Genomic DNA, 12,716 nt, shown 5'->3' on the forward strand with positions numbered 1-12,716 from the left:
ACAACGTTATGAGGATGGAATATCAATAGTCGACGACACTTCCTCATCAAAGCGTGAGGGTAATGGGAGAAGGACATTACAAGTTACTAGTTTTGTTCATTATCTTTGGTATGTTTCATAAAATATTAGGTGGGTTTTTTATAATGGATCTGACACGCTCAATCGTGGGAGAGAAGAATGCATGCTCTCAACTCATTTATGGCTCGATGCAACATAGAAGGAAGGTCTTCCTTAACAAGTGTGCCACAATTAACACTTCTCTTATCTACATCCTTCATTTCCATTATTAATGGTATCTTGATCTTACCACATTTCTCCTCTTTTTCTCGTTACAAATGTGTTGGATCAGTCACACTTGGAGAGCATATGTAATAGGCTTTAGAGATGTTGAAATTTTTTATGATCATTATGTTTTATTTTATCATGGGATGATCCACACTGTGTGTTAGGTGTTTTAGAAGACATTTCTTGGTACACTGAGATACACTTATCCAAAGAAGGGAATTCGGGTTTTAGGGTCTAATCGTTCAAAAGGCCAATGAATTTTTGAAAGATGTCAATGTTTTTCATTCTCTTTCTACATAGAGAAACCTTAGGGAATGTCTTCAAGTTGGTGGTTATGCTTCCTATATAAAGTCGACTATATAAGGTGACCATAGTTAGCTATCGTCGCCATGTTTTACTATGGTTGACCATAGTCAACTATTGTAGCTTCTAGATAACTATGGTTAACATATTCAACCATCATCAACCATAATTGACTTTATTCACCACCCTAGATGTATATTAACCCCATATCTATCAAGCGCCAAGAGGGATCAAATCTCTCGAGGTGCAAACCTCTTTTTTAGTGCAAAACTTGAGGAAAGGTTTGCACATTGAGAGATTTGATCCCTCTTGGCACTTTATAGATCTTGGGTTAAGATGGATTTAGGCTGGTTATATAATACTATATAAATATATATATTTATATCTATGTGTCTTTTTCTTATTCCCTCTCTCCCCCCCCTTCATCTCTGTGTTTAATCCTTCCCTCTCTCCTTCTCTCTCTCCCATTCCCTCTCCCCCCAATCTCTCTCTCTCTCCTCCACTCCATGTCTCCTCCGTCTCTCTCTCTCTCTCCACCTATCCCTTCCTCTCTATGTCTCTATATTTTTCCCTCTTAGTCACCCAACAATATATATCTATATCTCCTTCCATCTCTCCATTGTCTCTCTATCTCACCTCTCCAAACATGCACAATCTCTCTCTCTCTCCATATCTATCTCTCTTACTCCCTCCCTCTCTTTGTCTCTCTTCTTCTATCTCTCCCCCCTCCAACTATATATCTATCTCTCCATGTCTCCTTTGTCCCTCTATCTCAACCACTAAATATACACACACTCTCTCTCCATATCTATCTATTTCTCACTCCCTCTCCCTCTCCCTATCTTTATCTCTTCCCCTCCCCCCCTCTCTCTCTCTCCCCTCCCACTCTCCTCTCTCCATATCCCATGTCACTCTCTTTCTCTCCACCTTTCTCTCTCTATTTCTTTCTTCTTCCCTCCCTCTTTCTTCCTTGCTCTCTCTCTCAAGTCCTTTCTCTATTCATTACTCTCTCTCCCTTTCTCTCTCACCTCTCTCTGTCTCTCGCTCCCTTAACTCTTTCCCTCTCTTTCCTCCAATTTTATCACTATCTCCCTCCCTCTATCATTCTATCCCTCCCCTACATCTCTTCCTCCCTCTCTCTCTTCCCCTTCTCTCCATATCTCTCTCCTCTTTTTCACTCTCTCCTCCCTCCTCTCCTCTCCCCCCCCCTCTCTTGCCACTCCCCCTCTCTCTCTTCCCCTTCTCTCCATATCTCTCTCCTCTTTTTCACTCTCTCCTCCCTCCTCTCCTCTCCCCCCCCCCTCTCTTGCCACTCCCCCTCTCTCTCTCCACCTCTATTTATTTATGTCTTTGTTCTTTCCTCCCTCTCTCTCCCCCTCCAACTCCATCTTTCTCTCCCTCCCTCTCTCTCCTCTCTCTTCCCTCCACTCTCTCTCACTCTCTCCCCACATCTCTTTTTGTTTCTCTCTCCACCCTCCAACTCTATCACTACACCTCTCTCTCTTAAATTTGATCCCATTGTATTGTATTCAAGAAAGTATCCATTTTATTGTATTCAAGAAAGCATATAAATTAAAAAAACTCAATTGCTTGTAAAATATTAAACCTATATTTTGGATCAATCATATGAAAGAAAATACAATAATGGAAACTTAAAAGAATCATGCATTATCTTTCCTCTATCACTATTAGTCACTTTTCTAGATCTCGTTGCTTGGCTGGTTCTTAATAATATTATTTATATTATATAACTTTCACATCTCTATATATAAAAGTAGTTTCATTTTTGTAATTTTTTTAAAACCTTAATTTAATTTCTAAAGGAAAATTTTTAGTAGTTGTGATGATAGAGGGTTTAAATATATCTCAAAAGAACTTATATTTTTTTTCTTAGATTTAATTAAAAATGTTATAAAATTAAATTAAAATTAAATATTTTGATTGTGAAACAAGTTATGGTCTTTGGGCACGTGGTATTGATAAGCATGTTATTGGCCTAAGGTATTCTAACAAAGCATATTTACAAGTCAATAATATCCATGGTAATAGAGGTGAGTATCCATGGTTAAAAATCTTGTCATATTGTAGTTTTTATGTTCTTATTAATTAAATTTAAATATGGTTATGGAATTATTATTTTAATTTATAAGTTAAAAATTATCTTAATTAATACTTACTATTTATATGTTGTATTTTTAATGCAATATGTTATGATGGTCTTCTTTTATCTAAATGTTTTTCTTAATTTTATTAATGAAAACAAAATTTTAATTACTTTTAGTTTTTTATTATTAATTGAGCCAATAATCATCTTTATATAACGATGCATATTACTTTTAACTTTCTATTATTAATTGAGGCAACATTTAAATGCTTACACTCATCTCAAAATTAATTGATCCGACATTTAAAAATGGCGTTGTCTAACTTATAGAGAAAATAGACTTTTTCACCAATGTGATTTTTGTTCTTTAAAATTCATTTTTGAATGCTTAAATGGATCCAACACCCTGAATTACCTCCTAATTAAACAATTTAAACTCAAAGTTTTAAAATTTTTGCCAGAATTTGGTTAAAATTAATAGTAAAAAATGTCAAGGCCAAAAAATGTTTAACATGGAAAACCATGGTCAACCATATTTAGAATGATGCTCAACCTTAGTCAACAATAGTCGACATTAATGTAACATTAATACATTGTTACATTAATGGTTGACAGTTTGCCTTGGTGAACAATATTCAACCTTGGTCAACCTCATCAACTATTAGGTCCCTATAATACTAGTGTATCCCCCTTATTACTATTGTTGTGCCCATGTAGGCCCCATATTGTTATTGTTGTTCCCCATAGAAGCCCACTATTTTTATTGTTGTGGCCTTACATTATTATTGTTATGTAGGCTCTGATTATATTGCGACCTCTTAGACTCCTAAATATACAAAGGAGGTCTTGTCATTTGTATCATCCAAGAATTTTTCATTTATGTAATTTAAAGTAGGTTTCCCCCTTGAAGAGGATAATTTCTAAGTCATTTATCTATCCATTTGTGAGATGGTTGGATAACATTTGGTTTCAGAGCTTTGGATTCTAGGGTTTCGTTGCGTCAAATAAGACCTTGTGGAATTTTCACTATAACTTTTTTTGTACGGAGCTTCAGAAGATGGAATTTCAATGACGTGGAGAAACAATCTTGGTGAACTTCGTGTACGAATTACATATATTTTCTCACTATATTTTTGGAGATATGATCTGAGGAAGTTAGGGTTGTTGGAGGCTCCAAAATTCCATCTCAAATAGGTGACCTAGGGAAAATCATCATAACTTTATCTCTGAGCATCATATTTGAATTTTTTAAGAAGCGACGGAAAGAGGATGGACTATAGTTTTTTGGGAATCATTTTCAGGATGGAAGGTCGAAACAGTAACACGTGGCACTTCATAGAAGTATGTTCCACAGAAAAAGTATATAATCAGGCCATCGTGGGAGATTGGGCATAACGCTTTCTTGAAGAATCCAATATTGGTATAACTTGTTGGGTTACTCAAAGGTATATGACAGGATGGAATTTCATATCTTGGAGATTCACAAATACAAAAATACAAAATATGCAATATCTAGCTCCTAAAAAGCAAGAAAAATGTGTGTATTTTTAAAATTTCTCATAACTTTTGTTTGAAAAATTAGTTTGAAGTGATTCAAATGGCATAGTGAAGCATAGATATCATCGTTTGATTTAAAAATTCCTCTAAACAACAAAATGGATGCACCTAGTAAGAAACCAAAAATATCTTCTATGACACATGATGAAGAGGAAGAATTGCAAAATGATATATCAAAATTACAAGAACAAGTGCAACAAATTTCACTCTCTCAAAGAGTAAACAAAAATGAAATGGAAGCTAAGATAGATGGTTTTAAGAGTGGTATGGAAGCTAAAATGGATGGTATAGAAGAAGGAATGAAAGACAACATGGAATATTTGAAGAATGGTTTAAAAGCAGACATAGAAGGTTTGACAAAGTTGCTAAAAGAAATGCTTCCTAATGGAGAAAATATATTAGATGAAACTCATGATGAGAACAAAATGAATGTTAATCATGATTCCATAGAGTCTAACTTTGGATTGAAGACCCACCATAATCCAAATATCGATACGAGGAAGTTTGATGGCAAGGATCCAATAACATGGATACTACAGATGAAGCAATATTTTGATCTCCATAATGTGCAACACACACAAAAGGTACGCATTACAACTTTATATTTAGAACCCAATCAGTTTGTATGCTATCAATGGTTTTGTTCTCGTAAACCACTTTTCACTTGGTCAATTTTTATGGAGGAAATGATAGCACATTATGAGGATACAAAGACCAACACTTTCTTTATCCAATTGATAAATCTGAAACAAAAGGGTTCATTGGTAGATCACATTGAGGACTTCCAAAAATTGAATATCAGGGTAAATGATATTCCGGAGAATAATAGGATTAATGTCTTCATAGGAACCTTAAATGATAACATCCAAAATGAGGTTCGCCTTTGGGAACCTAATTCATCAAAAAAGGAATTCAGGGTGGCATGAAAAGTTAAAAGAAAAATTATGGCAACAAGGAAGTCTACCACTCACAACTATAAAGATGGAAGTGTTACTACTCCTAGCCTTCCAAAACCTACAAGGTTGACACCACAACAATTGGAGGAAAAAAGAGAAAAATGGATTTGTTATAGTTGTGATAATAAATACACTAAAGGTCATAAGTGTGTTGAGAAGAAATTATTCTACACATATTGTGAAGAGGAGGAGAAAAGGAACAAGAAACATAAAAAGAGGAGGATATACACTAGAAACCAACCCCAGAGAAAGAACAAATGAATCTGAACATATATTTTATTGCATTGTCAGGAATTACCACTCCTCAAACTCTTAAGATAGAAGGATATATCAAGAAGAAAAAGGTAAGAGTACTAATTGATTTGGGTAGTACCCAATATTTTATTCATTGTAAGATAGCCAATGAATTGAATTGCTTCCTATATCTAGCATCATAGTGTCAAGTGATGGTTGCAAATGGAGGAACTATAAATTTTTCTGGAAAGTGCCATAATATCAAGCTAACCATGGGGGAATAAGTATTGAATAGTCCAATTCTTTCCATTCCAATGGGTGGTGTTGATGTTGTAGGTTTTAACCCCGTACAGAAATTACCTGCATATGAATTATAAAACACAGAAAATAAACAATGTGAGAGCACATAAAACACATATACACATAGATTTTCCCATGGATCCAAAAACTGGGACTACCAGCTTGATTTTTCATTATGTTCATTTCAATGTTACAATACATATTTATACATGCTGAAGCATCCAATACCATGGACCGAAAACCATCGCATCCAAAACCATGTGCGAAAAACATGCACAAAACCATAGGTAGGTCCGCCCAACCTAATATAGGGTCCAAAAACAAAATTTTCTAGGGTGCTGCCCTAGACCCCATAGAGTGGGTTTACCTGCACCCCTCAAACCCCAAGTGACTCCCCTCGCTACACAATCGGCACAACGAAGGGGGGGCTCTGGCCCCCTTCTAACCCCCCGATTAATTATGACATGGTCTAGTCGTGGAAAGAATATAACACAACCCAACATTCTCCCACTTGTTGCTTTCTTTCCACAGAGGGCCACAAGAGAGCTTAGTCATTTATCCATCCCTGCAATGCCCATTGTTTCTCTACACCAAGAGAACTTCTCAGAGCTCACAGATTTTTTCAATGCATCTGCAGTATTCTTCAAAGTGTCCACCTTTACCAGCAACACCTTTTTGTCTTCTATCATATCCCCAACAAAGTGATACTGAACATCAATGTGCTTTGTCTTTGAATGATATGCAGGGTTCTTTTCCAAGAAAATTGCACTTTGGCTGTCACAGTCTATCCTTATAGCTCCCTGTACTAACCCCATACTTGAACACAATCTCTGCAACCAAACTACTTCCTTGCTTGCATGAGTGGCTGCCATGTATTATTCCTCTGTAGTTGATAGTGCCACTAGAGATTGTTTCTTACTCATCCAACTGACTGTACCTCGAAATAGGTTAAACACATACCCACTTGTAGATCTTCTCTTATCCAGATCTCTAGCCCAGTCTGCATCAACAAAGCCATGAATATCCAACACTCTGTCCAATCCTGGTCTTCCTTGGTAGAACAAACCATAATCACTAATGTCACGCAAATACCTGAAAACCCGCTTCACTATTGTCTAGTGCTCCTTCCCTAGTTTTGACATAAACCTGCTCAATACTCCCACTGCATGTGCAATGTCTAGTCTAGTACAGACCATCGCATACATCGGGCTATCGACTGCACTTGCATATGGAACACATACATGTCCTCTTCCTCTTCTTGTGTCTTGGGACACTGTTCAGCATATAACTTTACACCTACAAGAATAGGAACCTTCACCAGTTTACTATCCTGCATATTAAACCTCTATAATATCATCTCAACATACTTCCTCTTGTTTAATCAAAGCTTCCTCTTTGTTTGATCTCTTTTATTTTCCATGCCCAAAATATAGTTTGCAGCACCAATATCTTTCATGTCGAATTTGGAGGACAAATGGGTCTTCAAATCCTAGATAATTTCTTTTTCATTTCCAACCGGCAACATATCATCCACATATAAAACCAGATAAATAACATGGTCACCAATTAATTTAAAATACACACAGTGATTTGCTTTGCTTCTGGTGAAGCCAAGTCCCCATATAAATGTATCAAATTTCTGATACCACATCCTTGGTGACTGTTTTAACCCATACAGAGACTTCTTTAACTTGCATACCAGTTCTTTCTTACCCTTCACCGCAAAGCCTTCAGGTTGCTTCATATAGATCTCCTCTTCCAGATCCTCGTGAAGAAATGATGTCTTCACATCCATCTGTTCTACCTCAAAATCAAAAGCAACAGCAATAGATAAAAGTAATCTAATAGAAGTTACCTTAGTAACGGGAGAAAAAATATCACCAAAATCAATTCCCGGCACCTGGGAATAACCTTTTGCTACCAACCGAGCTTCGTATTTCTCCACCTTTCCTTCTGCATTTGTCTTCTTCTTGAACACACATTTGCTGCCAATGGGTTTCCTTCCAGCCAGCAACTCCACCAGATCCCAAGCCTCATTTTTGTGTAAAGATGCCATTTCATCAACCATGGCCTCTTTCCATAGTTTTCCATCCTCTGAATCTACTGCTTCCTTCACAGTTATGGGATCATCATCAGTAATATATAAAGCAAAATTTGAACAGAAAGCATATGGATTATACCTTTCTGGTTGCCTTCTTTCTCGAACTGATCTTCTCACACCCGGAGTTTGTGGCTCTTCATCTTCTGATTCCTCCTCTGCTGTAGAGTCTGATTCTTCCTCCTTTAGCTCAAACTCTATCTTCTCTAGTTCCTTTGGTTGGACTACATGTTTAATAACATCTTTCACCTCTCTGAACACCACATCTCGATTGTACACAACCTTCCTTGTTACTGGGTTCCAAAGCTTATAACCCTTTAAACCATCCTTATACCCAATAAATATGCACTTCTTAGATTTACTATCCAACTTGGTTCGTTTCTCCTTTGGAACATGTACATATGCATCACATCCAAATACCCTCAAATGTGAAAGAGAGGGTTTCTTACCAGTCCATACCTCTTATGGAGTCTTCTCCTCCAATGCTGATGAAGGTGATCTGTTGACCAGGGAACATGATGTCTCCACCGCCTCTGCCCAGAATTCATGTCCTAACCCAGCACCACTGAGCATGCTTCTTGCCCTTTCCATCAATGTCTTATTCATTCTTTCTGCAACTCCATTTTGTTGAGTTGTATATGGAGTAGTCTTCTTCCGTGCTATACCACACTTCTTAAAGAATTCTTCAAATTCCTTATTGCAAAAATCTCCACCGCTATCTGTCCTCAACACCTTTATCTTCTTCTTTGTCTGGTTTTCCACCAAAGCCTTAATTCTTTAAACCTGTCAAACACTTCAGATTTCTTCTTAAGGAAATATATCCATGTATTCCTTGAGAAGTCATCTATAAATGATACATAGTACACAGACTTACCCAGTGATGGAACCTTCACAGGTCCAAACACATCACTGTGCACAAGCTATAATATCTGTTTCACCCTCTTACCGCCAAAGGGGAAACTCACCTGATTCTGCTTCCCATATACACAATTTTCACATAAATCAAAATCTAGAGAGCTATTACTCATACCTTCTACAATACCTTTACCATGAAGTATTCGAAGGCCCTTCTCTCCAATATGTCCAAGCCTTTGATGCCACAGCATGGTCTCCTCTCTAGAGGCCACTAGATTTTCTGCTCCACTTTTAGGAACCACGGAGCTATTGCACCCATCAACAACAGTGCTACCTTGCAGCTTGTACAGAGTTCCAATCCGAACTCCCCACATCAATACCAGTGCTCCCCGAACCATCTTGTAGGTATCCTTCTCTAACACTATTTTTACACTTGCATCATCCAGCCTACTTATAGAAATCAGATTTCTGGCTAATGCAAGAATATGCAGAACACCCGGAAGTGTTCTAACCCTTCCACCTTGAAACTTAAACTTTACTTTTCCGCGACCAACGACTCTAGCCTTCTTGTCATCTCCCAGTAAGACATCACCACCATCATATTTCTCATACTCGCAGAACCACTCTCTATGGGGAGTGAAGTGAAAGGATGCACCTGAGTCAATCAACCATGCCTCATGATCAACATGTGTACTTGAAGAAGCCAAGTACACATCCCCACCTTCATCTAAGGTGGTTTTTGTCTCTACAGAAGGAGATTCATCTGATCCCTTTCCTTTATCATGAGCTTTAGATTTACAGTCCCTTTTGTAGTGCCCTTCCTTTCCACATTTCTAGCACACCACCTTTATAGGTTTTCCTGGAGATTTAGATCTCCCACTCGATGACTTATTTTTGTTTCTGTTCTAGGACCGTCCTCGTACAGACAAGGCATCACCATTCTGACTCTCCATATTTTTTTGTCTCATCTCCTCCATCTTCAAGGATGAGGCTATTTCGTCAAATTGCAAGGCAGTTACATTGCTACCTATTGCAATAACCAAACTATCCCACAAATATGGTAGAGAATACAACAAACTGATGCACTTATCTTCACCTGAAATTTTAATATCAAGAGATGATAACTGACTTACCACATTATTAAATGCGTTTAGATGCTCTGTCACCAAGTTCCATCTTTCATCCTCAGGTTATACAGCTTTTTCCACAGGAACAGTTTATTCACCAGAGACCTAAATTGGTACAAAGTCCCTAACTTGTCCCACAAATCCTTTGTTGTAGCTTCCCCTGATACACTCAGAAATACTGAATCTGAGACACACAATCGTATTGTGCTCTTTGCCTTCTGATCTAACTTCTTCCATTCTTCATTGGACACTCACGTTGGTTTAGTACCCGAATATTCTGTGATCCACTGATCTTTATCCACCAACAGATCCTCCATCTTGAGTTTCCACAACTCAAAACTCTGACCATTAAATTTCTCGATCTCTATCTTTCCACTACTCTCCATCTTCTTTCACCACCAGAATCGATCTCGGAGATCTCCCACTGAACAGGGTCTACCAGAGGCCCAAGTGAAACCCCTCAGCAACAAAGGCATCCCCTTGAAGCCAAACATCTCTGATACCAAATGTAGGTTTTAACCCCGTACAGAAATTACTTGCATACGAATTCTAAAACACAGAAAATAAACAATGTGAGAGCACATAAAACACATATACACAGAGATTTTCCCCTAGACCCCAAAACCGGGACTACTAGCTTGATTTTTCAATATGTTCCTTTCAATATTACAATACATATTTATACATGTCGAAGCATCCAATACCATGGACAGAAAACCATCACGTCCAAAACCATGGACCGAAAACCATCACATCAAAAACCATGTGCAAAAAACATGCACAAAACCATAAGTAGGTCTGCCCAACCTAATATAGGGTCCAAAAACAAAAATTTCTGAGGCGCTGCCCCGGACCCCATAGAGTGGGGTTACCTGCACCCCTCAAACCCCCTGTGACTCCCCTCGCTATGCAATCGGTGCAACGAAGGGGGACCTCCGCCCCCTTTCTAACCCCTAGTTAACTTCGTGGGCTAGTCATGGAAAGAATATAACACAACCCAACAAATGTTGTACTAGGAGTCTAATGATTACAATCTTTAGGGATGATAGCTTTCAACTTTCAAGAACTTTTCTTGAAATTTTTTTGGGAAGGAAAGGATGTTGAATTAATGGGTATCTCAGGGAATCGAGGAAAGATAATCAACTCTAATGGAATAAAAAGCTTTTGAATAAAGAACAATGGGGCATAATTGCACAATTATGCTCACTAGGGGTTCAAACATTGAAATCATCTATTTTTCCAGATCTCCAAAAAGTCTTGGACAATCATTCCAAGGTGTTTGAGACTCCCAAAGGCCTCCCACCTATTCATGATCATGATCATATGATTCAGTTTATTCTAGGAAGTGTTCCTCCAAACATTAGGCCTTATAGATATCCTTATTCCCAAAAGAGTGAAATTGAACGAATGGTTGCAGAAATGCTAGAGGCTGGTATAATTCAACCTAGTCAAAGTTCTTTCTCTGATTTAGTAGTATTGGTGCACAAGAAGGATGGAGCATGGTATATGTGTTCAAATGATAGGGAGCTCAACAAGCTCACTATTAAAGATAAATTTCCCATTCCTATCATTGATGAATTGTTGGATGAATTACATAGAGAAATTTACTTCACGAAGATGGATATTTGTTTAGGATATCATCAAATTAGAATGAAGACTGAAGACATTTCGATAAAAACATTCAGAACTCATGAGGGTCATTATGAATTTTTTGTCATGCCTTTTGGCCTTACTAATGCACCTTCCACATTTTAAGGTTTGGTGAATTCAATTTTCAAACCCTTCCATAGAAAATTTGTATTAGTATTTTTTGATGATATTTTAATATACAACAAGTCTTGGAAAGATCATGTTCAACATGTTGACAGGGTGCTCAAACTTTTGGAGGAGAAACAATTATATGAAAAAACCTCCAAATGTTTCTTTGGAATACAAGAGGTTGAATATTTGGGTCATATTGTATCTCATGAGGGTGTTAAGGTAGACCCTAACAAAATTAAAGCCATTAAGGAATGGAAAATCCCCACAACCATAAAGCATCTTCGAGGATTTCTTGGGTTGAAAGGGTATTATCGCAAGTCTGTTAACAATTATGGGAGAATAGTAGCACCTCTAACATTATTACTGAATAAAGATGAATTTTCTTGGACTCCAGAAGTAATGAAGGCCTTTGAACATCTTAAAGAGGAAATGACCTAAGCACCGGTCTTAGCTACGCCAAACTTCACAAAAACTTTTATTATGGAATTTGATGCTTCAGGAAATGGAATTGGTGTTTTTTTAATGTAAGAAGGAATATCCATTACTTTTGAAATTTGTATAATCAAAGGAAAGTATGTACACAAACCTATAAATGAGAAGGAAATGTTGGCAATACTACATGCACTAAATCAATGACGACTGATCAGGTGCTTAGAATTATGCTCAAAAATCGAAGTGTCAAAATCTTGTCAAACTCAAATTCAGATTAAAGATCTCATCATTTTGAATCCAATGGTGTGAAAGGAACTCAAATCCGAGTTCGTATGCAGAAGTTAGAGTAATTCAAAGTTCAAGTTTGACTTGTCTATGTGGCAGGATTGGATGACATGGCAAGGGTCCTAGCGAATGGGGAAGCACCAAGTGGCAGGCTTCCACTAGGTCCCGCATATTGCATATCAGAGAAAAACAAAGGATGCAGGACAAGAATTGGTTCCCAACAGGTTGGGTTGCGATTTGTGATAATCACATATGGCACCCAAAACCCTGATGTTGTTGTTGTTACCACTGATAAAGTTGTGATTGCGATGACTGTCTAGACGCGATACTTTATTGTGTTATAGTTTAAAGTCCCGGCGAGTCTGTGATATCGCATCGCAACATTTTTTTTGTTAAGATCCCGCTGCTGATTACTGATT

Source organism: Pinus tabuliformis, chromosome 3_2 (genome assembly GCF_031772625.1).
Source record: "Pinus tabuliformis cultivar Carrire ecotype Pingquan chromosome 3_2, CPIR1, whole genome shotgun sequence".
Classification (NCBI taxonomy): Eukaryota; Viridiplantae; Streptophyta; class Pinopsida; order Pinales; family Pinaceae; genus Pinus; species Pinus tabuliformis.